This window comes from Columba livia, chromosome 3 (genome assembly GCF_036013475.1).
Source record: "Columba livia isolate bColLiv1 breed racing homer chromosome 3, bColLiv1.pat.W.v2, whole genome shotgun sequence".
In the NCBI taxonomy this organism is placed as follows: domain Eukaryota; kingdom Metazoa; phylum Chordata; class Aves; order Columbiformes; family Columbidae; genus Columba; species Columba livia.
Window position 1 is genome coordinate 117,090,114 of NC_088604.1, and position 18,451 is coordinate 117,108,564.

The following is an 18,451-nucleotide window of genomic DNA, read 5'->3' on the forward strand; positions in this document are numbered from 1 at the left end:
CATACATACATAGAGATCTATACAATCTCACACACGTACACACAGACATACGTGTGTGTGTACGTCCATCTCCTGAGGCAGAGGGCCGGCGAGCCGAGGCCGGGAGCCGGAGCCGGCAAAGCCGCCCGGCGGCTGCCCCGGGCGGCGCGGGGAGCCCAAGGTTACGGCCCGGAGCGGAGAAACGGGCAGAGTCGTTACCCGTGAAGGACGCAATGCTGCTGACAGACCCGCGAGCCCCGAACGGTCGCCCTCAACGGTCGCCCCCAACGGTCGCCCCGCGCGGCGCCGCCTCGCGCGCGCAGCCCCCGGCTGCCGCCTTTACCTCAGCCGCCGGGGCGCGCGCCGCCGCCGGCCCCGCCGCGCTGCGCAGGGTGCCGGGGCTGCGCCGAGGCGACGACCTCCTCCTCCTCCTCCTCCTCCTCCTCCTCCTTCTTCCTCCTCCTCCGCACACTGTGCCTGTGTGTGTGCGAGCAACCCGCCCGCCTCGCAGCGCCGGCGGCTCCTCCCTCCTTCCTTCCCCCTCCGCTCCCTTCTGCTCCCTCCTCCCCCGCCCCGGCGGCCCCGCCGCCGCACCCGCCTCAACCCCCGCAGCGCGGAGAAACGCGGAAGAGCAGGGGGAAACCCCACGGCCACAGCCGCCGCCTGGACTGGGCGGGCCGACCCGCTCACCCCTCCTCCTCCGGACGCGGGCACCGGACTCCCCCCGCCGCGCAGGGCCGCGGGCAGCGCATGGCAAGTGGGCGGCGGGGCCGCGGGCGCGGAGCTCCGCCTGCGCGGCCCCGGGCGCGGCCGCGCTCCCTCAGCCCTGCACCGCACATACGTGTATGTACGTACACACACAGCACGCGGGGGGCCGTGTTTCTGTGAGGATGCCCGCGCCGGCGTGCCCGTGTTTACTATACGTGTTTAAAGGGTGGCTGAATGGAGAAGAAGGAAATCCCCCGTGTGGCTCCCGCCAGGCCTGTTGCCTTCATCACAGATAACACACGGCTGAAGAGAAAAATGGATGTTTCAGAGGCCGCTGGAGGGTTCCCAAACTCTCAGGTTTTTTTTTTATCTCAGAATTACTGTTGGACTCCTTGGGGTTTGTTTGAAGTGAGCAGTAGAGAAGGCTCGGTGCTGGGTAAGCAAGCTGAGGTCAGGAGCCTGGGATTCCCTCTCTGAATGTCCTTCTCCATCCCTTTCACAGCCCATGACTGGCTGCAAACCACTGCGACGGATTGCCCGTGTACCACCCTGTGCCTTCCCCTGTGCTCCTCTGCTCTCATCGTGTGCCTGGTCTCAATTTTCCCTCTCTCCTTGTGATTTTACGAGAAGTGTTTTCCTTCGTGTCAAGAAAAGTGGCCCACGAAGTGCTGAGTTTTGCAGCCAAAGCAGGCTCCCCATCCCTTTTCTCCTACAGCTTGCCCTTTTGGACTTTAACAGTGAACTGTTGAGTTTGGCCACCCATGGCCTGCAATTCAGCCATCCCAAAGGGACATTGGCACCAAGAGCCAGCAGCAGCACTCAGAAGGAAGGGGGGGTGGCCACCTACACCTGGAGATTTTACCATGAGTGAGCTGAGAAGACAGTGGAGGAAAAGCTAAAATAATTTTGCTAAACAGTCATCAGTGTTGCATGGCCACAAACTACCCGATCTGGTAATGCAGCGGCCAGAGCTTCCGCAGGCAAATGACAATGTTTATGTTATCCTGTACTGTAAACTGTAAATATCCAGCTTGGAGCAAGACCTCCCCATTGGTGCTAGGTGCTGTACTGGGATGTGATAAAAATTATTCTTCCTTCAAGAGCTGACATCATGCTCCTGGAGCTGCCACAGAAAAGTAAGCAAAGGTGTGACCGAGAACAACAGCAGCGATCATGCATGATCTCAGGGACAGCCTGGCAGCACAGCAGACCTACAGACTGAGGGGTTTCCGTAATTGAGGCAAGTGTTATTTTAAGCAGATGTTCATATTTGCTTATGTCTACTCAATTAGAAATTCCTCATGGGCATGGTGGTAGAGGTAGGGCTTGAGAAATACATGAAGGGAAGCAAGGCTGCAGCTAAGGCTCAGGGTGGGTGTATCATGCAAAAGCAGGTGTGGGAAGGAAATAACAAAGGAACCTGCCCGAGAAGCACATGAGCTGGATGAAGGCCAGTTGTGCTGGCAGGGCTAAAGGGATCAAGTTAATATGCAGGATATAGGAGCAGCAATTATAGCCATTAAAGATGGAGAACATTAGCTTCAATGTGAGATGGACAGAGAGCTAATGAAGAGGGTTTTGTTTGTGGTTCCAGAAGAGTTAATTTCAAAATGGATGAAATGGATACATTTGTAGGTATACAAATGAAGAGCTCCATTTCTTTTTCATTGCTTATTTTTTTTCTTTTTGCCATTGGGCTGCATATAAAGTAAATTATAATAAAAATAGTAATAAAAATATTTTAATTCCAGTGAGGCATAATGGCTTACTCGCTAGCAAATAGTATTGGACTCTCCCTAAGAATCCTTTTGTGGTTTGTGTTCAGACCTCTAGAGCTTTCACTGGCTCTAAGCACAGACACTGTTATTCTGGTCCATAACGCTGCTTGGCTTTTCCCATTATTTCTTATCCTTCAAAATGGTTTCTACATAACAATAGGTCGTGGCTGCCTGTGCAAGAGGATTTTATTGCAGGGTAAAATTCAGGCCTATTATCTTCATTATTGTGGTTCTTAAAACAGTTTTCGCAAAATGTAGGCACTTTAAATTCTTGGATAACTGCATAAACTGCAGACAAGCAGTGGCATCTCAGAATTAATGGAAGTATAGCTTCTTTAGAAAAAGCCTTTCTTTGTTCTTTCACAGTCTTTCCCTTTCCAGTGTCAGGTCTCTGACCTGACTTGTTCATTCAAAGAAGGGCAATCATCAAAGAAACAGTTGTCAGGACCCTAGCTCTCCAAGACTAGAGGTACTGACAAAGTCAGTTTTAACACCAAGTGTTCCTGTTAAAAGATTTTTGAAGTCACAGAAAGTAAGGGCATACGGCAGGTCTGAAACTCCCCACACAGCCCTAAGTGGCAGGGTGAGGCCTACATATTGAGATTAATTCCATGTTGTTAGTTTCATTATGGTACAGCTCTGTTTAGTCACTTAGACTTCTATACACAGTGCAACTGATGATGATACTTTTGTCTCCATTTCTCCACTAATTTCCTCCTGACTTCAGCAGTCAGTGCAACTTGGCTGGTTAGTGATCAGTTAGGAGTGAATCTGAGGACCTCAGATTTTACAACTAGTTCTTGGGTTGACTTGGTGCCTTGTTGTGGATGAGATACAGCTGTACTGTTTAATTTTCTGCCTTGGAAGGCAGTATTTCCCTCATTAAGAGTGGCTTGTCAATATGGGACAATGTTTGCTAGTTATAGTTTTGTTAATAGTACATATAAACACATGCCAATGCTGAAGATTTCACCCTTGGGACTTAAAAAAAAAAGACTTAGGAAATCATGAACAATGCCAACAATTCATGTCAGCTGAAAAGAAAATGCTACAGGAAACACAGCAGAAAAATCTTAACCTCTGAAGTGATCAGGTGAAACCTGTTGCCTTTAAAATGGTTACCTCTGTTAAAAGTAGACACCACATCACCTGATCACGTCAGCAAAAAACTACAGCTGTCTTCCGAGAAACGTACTCAATCTGTAACACATTCAGATTTAAAACTAATTTTCCAAAGACACTGAACTTCGCATTTATTTCATATCCAATACAAGGATGCAGGACACTTTACAATCACAACCCCGCTATGCCTCAGAATACCCAAAGGAGTTTATTCTCAGTGTTTTATTTCTAGATTGTCTAAGGCAAAATTTTCCTTTGACATCAGCAAGTATGCAGTAGGTGTAGAAACATGGTAGATATTTCAAGTTTGAACATGCAGCATGCAGTGAGAATGTTGAAGCTGTAGGTTTACACCCTTAGCTCAGTCAGATGATCTGTGATAAAGCCTGTGTTAATCTAGTATGTGTAGAAGTTCTTACAGATTTATACCACCTCGTGGTCAGACCATTATTTTTTTTTATTTCTAAGCCTGAATGTTCCGAGTAGAAATATGTTGATGTGGAATACTAAGGAAAGCTTATGTGCATAATTAAGCACCGTTACGAAATACTTGAATAAAGGGCCCCTTTGTAGCTTATTTTGGTTGTCTGGTACATGGATACCATAGTGCTGTGACAGAAGTTGTCCAAGAGCTAGCAATGCAAGACATTTTTTGTGATCACAGTCCTTAACATGTGCAAGCCTAAGAGGACACTTCTCATCTTTTTCAACCCATGTGGTTGTAAAAGTTTTGTGCACATAAGCACAGAAATGTTTTCCCATTTCATAGGTAGTATGTCTGCGTAGGCTTTTGAGGCAGACTGCTCTGCCTGTGCTCAGAGCTTACTGGAAACTGCATTTGGATGATGCTCAACCTATTATTCCTCACGATATGGCTTATTAACCTGGGCTTGGTGCTGTATGCCAAAGCTACGGTGCATGTAGCTACGTGGCTTTTGATCTGCGTGCTCCCCAGGGAGGACTTTGCTGCTTCTTCTGCCAAAAGGCTCTACTCAATGTGTTATCATCTGCCAGTAATGGTACTGCAGTTGATATTGATGGGTAAAATACTGGTCTCAGTAAAGTCAATAGCAAAGCATCCACTTACATCAGTGATTTTTCTAAGTCTTACATTGCAGCCAAATCTGTGTGTCTTTAATGTGAAAAGCAATGGTCACTCAAGAGAGAAATCGCTGACCGAAGCAGAAATGTCTGCTTCCAAAAAGTGGCCAGGGCGAATAATTTTGATTAAAAATACTTTTTTTTTTTTCATAACCATTTCCCTGAACATTGTTGGACCATTTTGTTACAGCTTGAGGCAGACAGCAAGCTTGAAATATTTTAGTCTGGTAGTTAAAATTTTGGCAAAATATTGAAAGTCTCGGCAGTTTTAACTGTAGATGTCTCTACCAGCTGTCCCTTGCAAAATGCTCGGCTACACAAATATTTTGGTTAGGCAGGACAGAGCGAAATGCAAGAGATTTTTCTTCTTCAAGCCTTCCTTTTTTTTGCAGTTTTTTTTTGTTTTCCACAAGACCATTAATTATCCACACCTGTCCTGTTCTAGGCCATTCATGGTGCTAATCATTTGTATCAGCTGTGATACCTTTGTGTTGCAGACATCTCATCAAATGCTTTGATTTTAAAAAGCTGAGGTTACTTTATTAAAAGTTAATTCTCTTTACAAGCAAAATTTCTTCCAGTTTCAGATCCTTGATTCATTATAAAATAAAATTATGATACTTTTTCAGAAAGTCTGTTAGCTTCTTCCTAGGATTTTCAGGAAACTAGGTGCACACAAAGATGCACATAATAGGAATTAGTGGGAACAAAGGGAATGTTTTTCCTCTGCCTATGATATAATACCTGTGGCAGACATTGTGATTATTGTTTTTGAGGTCTTTCCTATTAAAAGGAGTGAGTATTACTACTCAAAAGTGTGCTAGTGGCTCTATTCATGATACTACATACTCTCCTCATCGTACTGGCACAGGTTTATCTTCAGGCTTAAGCTCTAGGTCTTCTGAACGCAGCAGGACAGAAGCATGGGGCTGCAGAAAAGTTCCTCCAGAAGCTGGATAATGCAGCAGGGAGGAAAAACAGAGCTTTCAATATAATGCTGCTAATAAGATTGCTTTTCCATTTGGATGTTAGAAGAAAGGAGTTTAGTTTCTTTGCCCAGTTTAATGACAAATTAAATTTAGCATTGAACAATGCTTTTTGAACCATTTAAGGTACCAATATCTCCACCTTCCAAAAAATGGCATCAGTATCAAAAATATCACAGTACTATGAAGCCTTTCAGACGAAGAGCCAGTCAGCTTTTATGTGTGTGAGACAAGGATCTCCATCTACTGTGACCTGAACAGAGACAGGATTTATTGCTGCCAGCCTTTACTATGTGCTAGAGGCAGCAGCCCAAGGTAGCCCTGGGGCTCCTCTCTCACTTTTGAGAAATCATTTCTCATTATTATCTTAAGACGAGCAAAGCCCCACTGAACACGTATGAAGAAGCTGAACACACACTGAAGCCCCAAACACGTATGAGAGAGTGCGCTTCACCTCCAGTCTCTCCCTCCATGTATTTACGCATCGCTGATGAGACTAAGGTTGCCTGCTGAACTCTGGAACCTTCTTCTACTCCTCCCTCTCAGCTTACTGAGTATGTCTCTGCAGTGGTGCAAATCAAGTTGACTTTTGTCTAAGCGTTCAGGCAAGCTGAAGGAGTTTGGCATTGCCTGCAGGTCAATTGTAAGAGTATCAACACAATCGTGGCAGAAACAACAGCATTCAGTATTGTAAATATAGAAAAACAAGCGGATTACATTAAAAATGCTCATTGGAGGTCAAAAAGGAAAATTTATTAATCAACTGTAACAAATCTGTGCTCACTCAGAAGTATTCCGCTTTAATTATTAATGCAAAATGCAAGGGATTTTCAATTTAGGATTTTTTCGGTGTAAAGAAAGACTTCAACCCTAGAAGAAGACAAAGCAGTTCAACCCATGAATTTTCCTGTGTGATTTTTACTTTAGCAGCTGACTGTCCTTTCAGTCCCATTAGATGCTATTCAACACTCCTTTTCCTAGTATCTCAATACTCTTGATTGGTTTATAATAATGGATGTAAATTCACCATCAATACGTTTAAGCGGGAAATCCAAAGATACTCTCTCTCTAACATTAGTGACAAGTTTTTGCAGTAGCCTTTTAATCTAAACAGTGAAGTCTAGAGACTCTTCAGCTTGTGGTTTTTATGTTTTTGTCATAGATTATATGACACGGTGCTTATAGTGAAAGGTCCCTTCCACTCCTTATGTAAATATGTTCTGAATCTGCTTCCCTATATTTTCGTTTAGATCTTCTAGAAAAAGTAACCTAACTAACAACATTACCCTGTATACCACGCCTATGGACTTACCTTCCTGTTCTTCCTTTCCTAGGGCTCAGATTGTTTTCTCTTTCTTGAAACTTCCCTGAGAAATTGTTGCATGTCATTGATCTTAGTAAAGTGCAGTAAGCTTTTAGATGTCATTTAAGTCTGTATGTGTACAATGGAAATCCCAGTGCATGCAGAGTACCCAGAGGCTTTCTGTACTGCCCCAGCATCAGAGGTGTCCCTTCAAAGTGGCCGTGTGTGTAATCAGACCGTGATTCTGGATAGAATAGCAAATAAACAAAAATCACATTGGCAGAACATCCTTGATATATCAATTCTTCTGCTGCTTGACACATTTCTCATCTAGTACCATCACAAAAAGTCAGTGCATCAAGCAGGCAGCGCTGCCTTTCCTCCTCGCCTGGAGAAGTCATACAAGCCCACCGGGAGCCAGCCAGCTGTGTTCTGTGTGAGAGCGAGCGCACGTTGCTCGCTTCGCCTGACAATCAGCAACAACGTACAAGGGTGTCTGCTGGCAAAAAGGGAGGGTGGGAAGGACAGTGCAGGGCATCTCTATGCCAGAGGGGCCCAAGTATATTAATGCCACCCACTGCTGAGCCATATGCAGGTTATTACACATGATAGTGACTTGACGGACAGCGAGTTATTAGAAAGAAGTCACACCACATCCACTGTGTGGGCTTAAGCGCATCTCTTCCTGCTATGCAGTTATCTCTTCACCTTATTTTCAGCATTTGCTTTTAATTCATATACTGGCAGTGACACATGGCAAGAGTCCACAAATGCATGAGGTAGCAGCTGGTTGAGCCCCAAAGGAACTGTCTTTAGGCAATAAATTTTAGGAGCAGACAGCCAACCACACTTTGGTAGGTACAGAGCGTATTGGTCACTTGAATGCTTATGTACCTGCTTACTGCGTGGTACATTACTTACTCAGGCAGCAAGAATGCAACAAAAGTGCAATGCCAATGCTGGGCTTGTTCCCTGGAGGTCAGTGAGGTGGGGATTACAGGAGGTACCTTTTGAGGGACCTCTGAGGTTAATGCAGTATGGACAGCAACTGGGTATCCTGCATGCACCAGGTTTGCACAAAGGAACTGCAGTTACCCACCTCCTCCCTCCTTTTGACATGAGTAGTTGCCACATTCTCTTCTTGAATAATTAAGCTACAGCTGAATAATTCAGAGTAATTTGTCTTTTGTCTGATGTTGAGCAGGGTTGGCTCTCTGCAGCACCACACAATGGTGTCATGTTCTTGCTAACTCCAGGAACAACATTTTTTTACTAGAAAGCCGCCAGTGGTGCCTTTTTTCTTTTTTCCTTCTTTCTCCCTCTCTCCTTTGTTAACACTGCCCTTAACCCTGTACCTTGAGGTATCAGTAACCAACCTCCCCTTGCTGCAGAGTGGGGAACAGCCCCTGTCATCAGACCAGTAAAGAAAGAACTTCCTTCCAACATCACCTGTGGTGTCTTTACTAGCAGCCTCAATCAGTCATGCAAGTCTCTGGCTTTCTCCTGGGGCTGTGTAACGTGATTTTATCCCCTGGCCCAAAGAGCTGACAGTGGATGGGCTTGAAGGAGCTGGAGGGAGGCTCTAGTGATTGCAGCCAGGAGAAGCTGAGACACAAAGGAAGGGTCCCACTTCTGTCAAGTACAAATCAGCTATGAGGCACATGTGCGGTCTTTGGCCCCCCACTGCCCCAGTGTCGTGTGCTTCCCCTGCACTTGGAGTACAAGATCTCCTTTTCATCTTGACCCAGGTTGAACGGAGGGTACGAGACATTGTTTGACCTGAAAACTCAGCATTGCCAGCTTCAGAATGTATTCAAAAGAGACAGTAAAAAATACTGTTTGCGTTTCCTTTTTTGTCATACTTCACTCCCCCTCACTTGCCTTCCCACCATCTGTTACTACTACCAACTCCCGCTCCAGAGCGCCCACCACGAGCCTTTCCCCTGTTCTGCTGGCCCAACCAGGGAAGGGGCTCTGCCTGTGGAGCAGTAATGCTGCCCCAGCAGCACCAACGGATTTGCAGCAGCAAAGCCAGGTACTTGCTGGCTGTCTCACTTCTCCAAGCACTGCCAGGAGCAGAGGAGATGTGCACCGAGTCTCCTGGCCTCAGCAGAAGCTGGAGACAGAGTGCAGGGTATGTTAAACAAGCAGTTTTGAGCAAAGGAAGTCAAATAAATTACTGATGCAATTTCAGCAGTTTCCCCAATTCTGCCGAGGATGGATTTGGCCCAAGGGAGCAGCGGGAGAGTGGCACATGAGAAAGTTAGACCCTGGGAACGGGAATCTCATGCCCTACAACCTGTGCTGGCAATGCTGTGCACACACAAGAACAGCCATACAACTCCACAATTGCTCATCTTCAGTTCTCTAACTCTGTAGTATCACTCCTCAGACTAAAACTTTAATGAGTGCTTGCCAAGTTCTTGTAATCACACCAAATTTTGTAATTTAAACATGTTTTGAAGCTCCAGAGAAAAAATGTACATCAGTGAGAACGAGCCATCTGGAAAGCTTGGGAGTCTTTTTTTGCTCATTTGTTTGTTTGTGATTCAGCTGTTCCAGTACTGTAAGTGTAATTTAGTTATTTATTTAATTTTAAAGTTTGTAGGTTATAACATGATTTTTACTAATAGATGAAGGCACAACTCACACAGGGATAATTCACCACCATGAAAAGTAAATGATTCCCAAATGATGAATGAGCTTTGTGATTGTGCCAAGATACCATCCATACCATTACAGCCTGTTACTTCCTAATGCTCTTTGCACAGTTGTTTCTTGTAATGCCATTTTTCTCCTGCCTCCCAAGTTGTAAGTGAGGGGTAGAGTCTCGGACTTAGGGTCCATAGGAAGAAACGGAAACAGCCTCACCAGCCATGAACTATTGAAAATATTATTGATAAGATCATCAAAAAAGAAGAGATAGTGATACAAAATGCCTTCTGAAAACATCTTTTGGAATATGCCATAAGCCCAGCTCAGGCGCACTGTGCCTTATGTATTACAATATGTGCCAGCTCTGCCTTCATACAAAATCAAAACTGCTTTAAATATGTGATAAGAGTATTTCTTCCATGCTCACTTTTTTTTTTTTTTAATTATTTATCCTTGCTGGCATCCATTTACGTACCAAATATTCCTTTCTTGATACGAGTCTATAGATCTTGCATAATTCCATTTAAAGAAAAAGAAATCGGAGTGAAAAATAGATGTATAGAGTATGCTTTGATCTCAAAAAAAACTTCCCTGTATATTTTTCAGGTAGCCTTGCACCCTTCACATGCTCCCATCACACTATGTAGGAAAACATCAATGTCAGTCCTGCCAGATTCAGGAGTTGCAGACAAAGCCCAAAGTGAGAGACCAGAAGAAGAAACTACAAGGTGCATTTTTTCTCAGCACTGCTGAGAGTACTGCAGTACTCAGGAGGACAGACAGACATTCTCCAACTTTCTGCCCAAAGCAGGAGGTTTTCCAGAAAATGAGAGAGGGTGGAAAAAAGGAGAATTAAAATACCTCTTCCTTGCAGAGGCTAGATAACCTATAAACCAAACACCTCACAGTTACAGGTGGCAAAAACCAGCCAGAGTCAGACTATGGCTCCTAATTTCCAATCTAGTCACCTTTCTTTTCAGCCCTGGGAAAGTTTAAATACCAGGCTTAAACTCTCTCTTGAGCAGTCTCTGTAAGTAGGATGGTCTTGTTCTAATTGTGGCCCTGTGTATTTTTTTTCAGCCAGTGGTTGGTGGGGCTTTGTTGGTTGTTTTTTTTTGTTTCCTTAGTTTTGTTAGAGTGTTAGGCATCTAAATGAGAAAACAGGAGAATTGAACATGAATTAAGGCAGAGGAAGAGAGTGACCATCAAGTGAGCTATCACAGCAAAGATGACAACTTTTATGGAGAAGAGCATAGACAGAACAGGGGAAGGACACAGAAGGAACTGTAATGACAAGAAAGAGGGGACAGTAAAAGATACTAAGAGATAAGAATAAGGTATAACCCTGAAGCAAAATCACAGAATGGTTGGGATTGGAAGGGACCTCTGGAGATCATCTAGTCCAACCCACCTGCTAAAGTAGGTTCACCTAGAGTAGCTCAGGAATGTGTCCAGGCAGGTTTTGAATAGTTAAGGATTAAAATGAATAATTAGGATTAAAATGAAAAGGAAGTCAAAAGAATACACAAGTATATTTTTAAAAATTAAAAGGCCAATGAAATGTCAAATGTAGAACAAAACTGAATATTCCTTTAAATGACAAGATATATGACCTTGGAGGAGACGGCAGCAGTTTTCAGGGTTTTTTCCTAGGCATATCTCAGGCAAAAACTGTAGGTGTTGAGTAAATTTTTAATTGAGACCATAAATTATTTACATGTTCACAGCAGTGTGTCCCTTCCTCTGCCACCAGTTAAATTCTTTCAGCAAGTATCAAATCTTGATTTCCAGTGTCCTTGCCATAAATAAAGGCTGGTCCTCTATGCTCTCTGTACCTTCTGAGAGTACATTGTTTTCTGCCCGCTGCCAAGCAAAGTTCCAATTGAGAAATTTCTCTTTGAAAATGTACTCAGTGGAACAAGGCAACCTAATCAAAATAGGTGTTTATAGCCTTAGGAGGCAAAAAAACAACTGTTAACATTCAGATGATTCTACAATTAACATTTGTATGATCTTACATCTTAATGTGAATATATTTGAATGCTTTTGGGTGCTGCATAATAAAGAGCTGGTTACTAAACATAGCAGCACTTCATGTAGATTAGACATTATAATTGATGCTTACAGAAGAGGACGCAGAGAAATTAATTTTATGTTGCTCCAATTTCACTGGTTTAAATTAAAGAGTTACACAAAGGGCCTTTACCATGGGACAAAAAAAAAAAAGTGCATGTATTCATGGATGATCTCAATCATATTTATTTGTTCTCTGGAAGCAGGCAGATGTCGTGTTATTCCTGCCCAGAGCTCTCCCTAGCTCAGTACAGATAATTCACACTACTCAGGCTGGAACTTGTATATTGGGATAGAAAACCCAAATCTTCCCAATACTGTATTATACATGGAAGACGATTTACTGTCTAGATGCCAGACCTGAGGCCAAGAAGCAAGATTTACACCTCCAGAGCCAGGAACCCAGTTTAGCTGCAGCTGATCAATGAAAGCCTGAAGTAGATTAAACAGCTCCAAGATTGTATCGAAGTATGAAGGGTCAGTCCAAGTGCCAGCTGCAGCCCAGGGCATCTTCCTCCCCAGCAGGTCCATAAGCACCAGCTTGAGATGCTGTCCTTCACTGTCCCAGCAAAGTCAGGAACAGGTTCTCCAGTGTAATTTAGTGTGGTTAAGGAGTTCACTAAAGAGATCAACACCCTCCCAGACAGGAGAGTGGCTTAAACCCAAGCTCCCAACATGGCATTGAAAAGCAAAGTGGTACTGCCATGTAAGGGAGCAAATAAATTATTAACTTGGGTATCTGACCCCAGAAGAAGTCTTGTGGCTTTGAGTTGTGCCAGATTCAACACACTTAAGATGATACTCCTACTGTGAGATATGAGAAACATCCTTCTTCACATTTCCTGTGAAGTATCACAGAAGTCCTTTCGTATGTCAGTAAGGAAGAAGGAACCCTCCAAATCTAGAACTTAACTGCAGCACGAAGAATCCTGAACCATCACCATCCAGGAGCACCAACAATGCTAGTATCAAGTTCTCTTCTAGCAGCTCCTAGTTAAGGAGGCCCATTCCAAACACTGTAGTCTAAAATTATATTTCTCAGGAAAGCCCTATAAGCAGGAACTCCAATCATCAATGTTTGATGAAAGGAAGGAATAGATAAGATTTTTTTTTTTTGTGCATATGGAATCCCTAGTTAAATATTGGCAGAAAAGAGAGGTGAAAACAACAGCAGGCAGGGAAAAACGTGTAATCAGGCCTCATTAATACTGTAGTTGCTTGATTTTCCACTTAGATTCCAAGGAGCGGCAGGAAGCTTTCTTTAAGGTGGGTAATAGATTAGCACCCATTGGAGAGGCAGAGAGGAAGGGAGATACTCATATGTAAAAAAAATGTGAACTCTTCCACTTTTGAAAATTAAACCATTCGCACCACCATTCAGTGGCGCAATTTTAATAGCCTAGTCTAAGCCTTAAAAAAATTTTTTTTTCAGCTTTACATGATGAAAAAAAATATTGTTTTCCCTGTTTGAGAGACCTCCCCTCTCTTTTTGTCATATCTGGGGAACCATAAATTGAAGAATCCAGCATTGCTTATCTCTGTCTAATCACTTGGCCTACATTTTGATTGTCCTTTCATGCACCAATTCAGGTGCTATGACTAGTGAGACGTGGAAAGAGATGCAAAAATTGTCAGAGAATGAAAAAAAAGGGCAATAATATCCCAGGTGCTACTCCATCATGCCTAAAGAGACAACGACACAGCTTGAACTGCTATAAATTCTCAGGGTTTGTCTACATGGTGCTGTTTTAATTCAGTTCAGTTGAACCAATACAGGCTTTTAAGTGGTTGGTCTGACTGAGAAAAGCAATACAGCGTCAGAAGGGTTGTCCAAGAATAATATCAACGTATTGGTCTATCTATACACACAGTTACATTTGAATGGGATATAATATGCGCGCTTTGGGACTTAACCTGTCTTTTGGGACATTTTTAGCTGCCTTGCATCTGTATGAGGGTTATCTCCTACCTGCCTACTTATATTAATAAACACACCCTCTGAAACCCTGTTGGATACTGGGTGTGGTAGTACGATAGCCTCATCGCTGCTGCAAAGCCTGTATTGCTTTTAATCTTGTCTTTAAGGATGTCATTGTAAGAATGAGAAATCAAGTTTGCATGCAAATGCACGCCTGCTATACGTACAGTATTGCTGTGTACATAGGCTGAGTATTGCAGGCAGGCTCTGATGTTACCATAGTAGGCAGATCAGTGTTTATTGCACCTCGAGATAACTTGAGCACAAGATGCAATTCTCACAGTTGCTCTCAGAAATCCCACAGCTGTGTCAGTCCCAGACAGGCTGCAGAACAGGGGTGTCCCAGGGTGTCCCCAGCGTCCTGGCTCACTGCCCTCCCTGCTCAGGGACGGTCCTGGTGAGTGCAAACCTTTGGTTCTTCCCCCAAGTTTTATTACCAATGCAAGGAAACAAAAACAGAATCTCCCCTGAAGCCCCAAGCCTTAATATGTTCATTATATCAGTGCTGAATTCATCCCAATAATCTAAAACCAGGAGTAATGCTGCCTTACACATCTTTCTAGCTCAAAGTGCACCTTTCTTTTCTTCTAAAACCTTTTCCTATTTATACCCTGCTTCAGCAGCTGTGCCTTATTCCCCATTCAACATCCATTTTCCCTTAAGAGGGATAATTAATTTAGAACTCCAGGCAATAAGACATAGGTGAGAAACCAGCTTTCCTGGTGTTGCCTTTCTTTTCTTAACCATGAAATGGTGCAATTCTGCCTCACATTTACATGAGGACAGGGGAATACACCTGAAATCAAACCAAAACCAGAGAATAATTCCTTTGATACTATGCTAACATAATGAGACACAGGAGAAATTGCAGAAGTCATATTCCTCTAAAGCAGTATCAATTCATTGCGGGTTCTTAGGTATTCAGAAGTCAAGAACTGACAAAATTAGGCTTTGATGTGTCATCTTCACTTAAGGAACCACATGCTTGCCCAAGTAAATGGTTTCAAGAAGTATTTTCAGGAACCTTGGGTGCAGGAGTAGTCCTTCATTTTCCCCATCAAAACAGACCTGCATGTTTGCATTTATTTCAGCTTTCTGTACATACTCCTTACTTTGTAGTCCTGAAGGCTGCTAGCCAGGTTCTTCAGTTGCCAGGTGAATCTCAGTTCTTTCTTACCCGAGGTGATGGATCCAAGAGATTGTATTGACCTCACAAAAAGGCAAAAACTGGTCCCTCAGGCTAAGGGAGCTGCCAGCTTGACTGAACTTGTTTTAGGCAGTGCTTTCCCCTTACAAAGAAACTCATCCTGTGTGACTGGAAAAGGGCGGAAACTGGGAAAGACTCAGTGTCATCCTACTGCCAGTAGGGTTTAAAATCCTCCATTCTCCAAGGACCCATAATCCGAGAGATTACCTCACTTGCTGTCTTGGGTTACCTTGGTGCTCACAGCAAGCTCGGCCTTGTATCTCAGGGCATCATGATAGGGCATAGGTGTCCTGAGAACATATAACTGGGCACATATTGAAGGTCTCTGTTATTTAGCGAGACTTGTGCTTATTTTTAATCACCAAACTAAGATTGAAGTCAAAGCCTATTCTGGTTTTAGTGCATAGAAATGCCTTGTCCTGATGATGAAATTAAGTATGTGGAATAGCTTATTCCATACCCTTCATGCAATGAACGACTTCTGCTAGCCTACTTTTTGCATGATTTCCCTTTAGAGCTAAAACCCCAGTCATGATGGTGAAAAATATATTACTATTTCCCCCCACCAATAATGTCACGGTATATGAAGTATGGAAGTGAAAACATCCACGCATGCGGTGCTTTACCACTGTGAGTCTACTTCGACTCCACTTTTAATACAATCCTGGTGATTCCACCTTTCCTAACACAGCATGTGCTCACTCTACATGCATTGTGTTTTGCAGATGCTACAAGAGAAGCCTTATGGAGATGCACTTGCAGACAGGAGCAAGAGAAGAAAGTACACTTAGAATGAATAAAAGCATCAGTCATAGAGGATCTCTCAACTCCTAGCAGTGACCTTTGAAGTTGAAAGGACACACGGCCTGGACAGGTAAGGGAATTACATTGCTGATCATTTTATAGTATGTTTTGCTGTAAAGTATGCCTGTACAAAGAGTAGCTTGCAAAACTGTGTTTAAAAAGAACTGGATTTGTCAGGTATGACAATAGCTAGGGGATGATTTAAATAAAGTAATAGGTGTTTTTAATTTTTAATGTCTATAGTTAATGCACCATGAAAAACAGCACATCATTACTCTGCCTTTATCCACTGGAAAAAACAAAACAAAACAAAACAAAAAAAACCAAAAAAATCCACAACCAAATAAGAGAAAACAGTGCAAACCCAGTATTTTGTTAGCTCGTCTTTTAAGAGCCTGGTTGCTGCTTGATATGCATTTAGTGATGGTGCATTCAAATGAATAATTTAGACCTTCAATGACAACTTTTCAAGAGCGGCTTTATCAATGTCAGACAGCTTCCCCTTTTTGACCGTATGAACACAAGACAGGAATCACCACTGACATTATTAGTTTTGGCTCGTTTTCCTGCTGTTTGGGTAACCCCACATGTTTGGTTTTTTTTCTGGTGGTGAATCAACATTATTACTCTTAGAACTTCCCAATTGTAAATGCTGAATCAAATATATTACCATGAAAAAAATAAATTCCTGTCTTGTACTGGTGCTGCTAAAGTCACTAAGCCAGATGCTCCTAGGAAATGTTAGAATTACGTTTACAACATCTTAATTTTGCATGTTATTACTTCTGTGTTGCTAGGTGCAGACAGCAACCTTACTGTTAATAACAAGCCAGCTTACAATAGATCCAGTGTTACCACATTTACTCTCAGGGATGCTGAGAACCCGTCCCCACTCAATGCAGCATTTTGCCTTTTTGACAATACTTTCGTTGGCTGTTAAACACATGCATGAGTAAGGATTATTTTAAGGAGTTTTACATTGAGCTGCACACAACTGCTCAGCATTCTGGTATTCGCACCAACAGCCTCACTGGAGAGAGTTTTCAATTAATCGCAATATCTAGCCCTTTGTGTTATGGGTATATGGAGCTAGCGGATCTAAGCATCTCACCTTGCCCTGCATGAAATATCTCAGCTGAAGGGAAAACCAGATCCAACCTGTTCCGAATTTTTGCCATCATGTGGATTTTTTTCAGGTTGTGGCTTTATCATTTCACTATGTTGAGGATGGATGTTTAGATTAAAAAGCACTTTGAAATCAAGATACCAGCTAAAAATATCACTAAACATTTATTATTCCCTTCCACATGCTTATGGAGATTTTTTTTCCGCATCTTTCTCTTTGAACCTTGTTGTTTCCTCTTATCAACACAATTTATGTAGGTGCACACCCTACATTAGGTGCCAAGCTGCCCAGTGCTCTGTTGGATTCAGTAATAGACTTAAATTTAGCAATTTTCTGATTGGAAATAATGCCATTATTCATGTGCCCTTGTACTAACTCCCAAGCTACCGCCTGGCTCTCTTGATAATATGACGTTCCTGATGCACATTATCTCAGAGGTCAATGTGAAAGGAAAGGTGTTACACAACTCTCAAGAACAAATCCTCCAAGGAGGAGATCTCAGATAGGCACAAAAATGTTATATCCTTATCTTGGCACAATATCTGCTGGGTTCTTACACACTTTAAATATAAGCACAACTCCCTTACCAAGTGTTACGTATAGCTGAAACATCTGCATTTCTTTATCATGCTTAACACAGGCATCGGAACATGGCCACAAGAATGGTAAAGAGCAGTGATCTAATGGGGTAAGCTGGAGGAAATCTGAGCTTATTCTCATTTTTGAAGCTTGGTTGAGGGTTTCTTTACTAACTTATCATACTCTAAGAATAACCTAAGAGGGAAATACCTAAAGATGACGATCTAAATCTGGAAGCAGCTGAGTAATGGCAGTTAGTTCATATTTAGGGTTTTGCTTCCCCTATAGACCCAAATCTAAAATTTTGGATTTAGTTTCTTGGTGGCTTGATGCTACATCTGAGAATTATGTATAAAGTTCTCTGAGAGGGTGTTGTGATGAAGAAAAGGCTCAAACTGTATCAGCCTGTCAGTCTATGCATGAGAACAGAGCAAGCTGGAGGTACAAGAGCCAGCTTGGGGTATCTTTGGCACCAAAAACCACATTAGCCTGTGTGGCTAAACACCTCCCAGCCTTAGTGCTGCCTCCCTGTATTACAGCCCTGTCACTTATGCGACTGCAATGCAGGCACAAGTCATGGCTAGTGCAGCTATGCAGCTGCAAAGAGCTGGTATGGCCTGGGACAAGGGGCCTCAGCTAATGAGCGTTAATGAGGATGAGAGCGCCTTTAGGCTTCTCCCCTCCCCACCCCCAGACCTGCAGCTCTGAGCTGCTCCATGTAGAGCAAGCTGCATGCAATTGTGTACAAAAGCTGTCCAGAGCTGAAGATTAAAATATTTGGTTTGCCCAAGAGGAAAGGACTTACCGACACAAGCCAGGAATTGTGATGAGGTCTTGTTTACTAGGTGAATGTGGGGCAACAAATCAATACACCAAAATTGCCGTGATCAGAAATTAGACTCAGTGAACAAAATTCATTAAGATAAGCCATGCTTCACAACACACCTTTGCATGACTGATTTGACACTGTTGCTTCCTTTTTGCTTTCTCCCAGCATGACCCCTTCAGAGCAAAACGTTTATATAGTGTCACCTGAAAAAATTCTAAAGGAG

The 18,451-nt window shown here is 43.1% G+C and overlaps 1 protein-coding gene and 1 long non-coding RNA gene across 12 annotated transcripts in view; one reads left to right on the forward strand and one right to left on the reverse strand.

Moving 5' to 3' along the window:
- Positions 1-470, reverse strand: part of PLCB4 (phospholipase C beta 4) — a 183,950-nt gene extending 183,480 nt beyond the window's left edge. For 5 of the 7 annotated variants that reach the window (XM_065059873.1, XM_065059877.1, XM_065059875.1 and 2 more), the window contains exon 1: positions 323-470. The gene's annotated coding sequence lies outside the window, so the exon portion shown is untranslated. Of the gene's footprint in view, positions 1-51; positions 257-322 lie in introns of those variants that run through there. The other 2 variants (XM_065059874.1, XM_021282898.2) reach the window with 1 other exon arrangement.
- A 90-nt stretch (positions 471-560) lies between these two features.
- LOC110356273 (uncharacterized) overlaps positions 561-18,451 on the forward strand; it is a 74,018-nt gene continuing 56,127 nt past the window's right edge. For 4 of the 5 annotated variants that reach the window (XR_010471922.1, XR_010471921.1, XR_010471923.1 and 1 more), the window contains exons 1-2: positions 561-1,927; positions 15,616-15,764. This is a non-coding gene — a long non-coding RNA (uncharacterized LOC110356273). The remainder of the gene's footprint in view (positions 1,928-15,615; positions 15,765-18,451) is intronic. The other variant, XR_010471919.1, reaches the window with a different exon arrangement.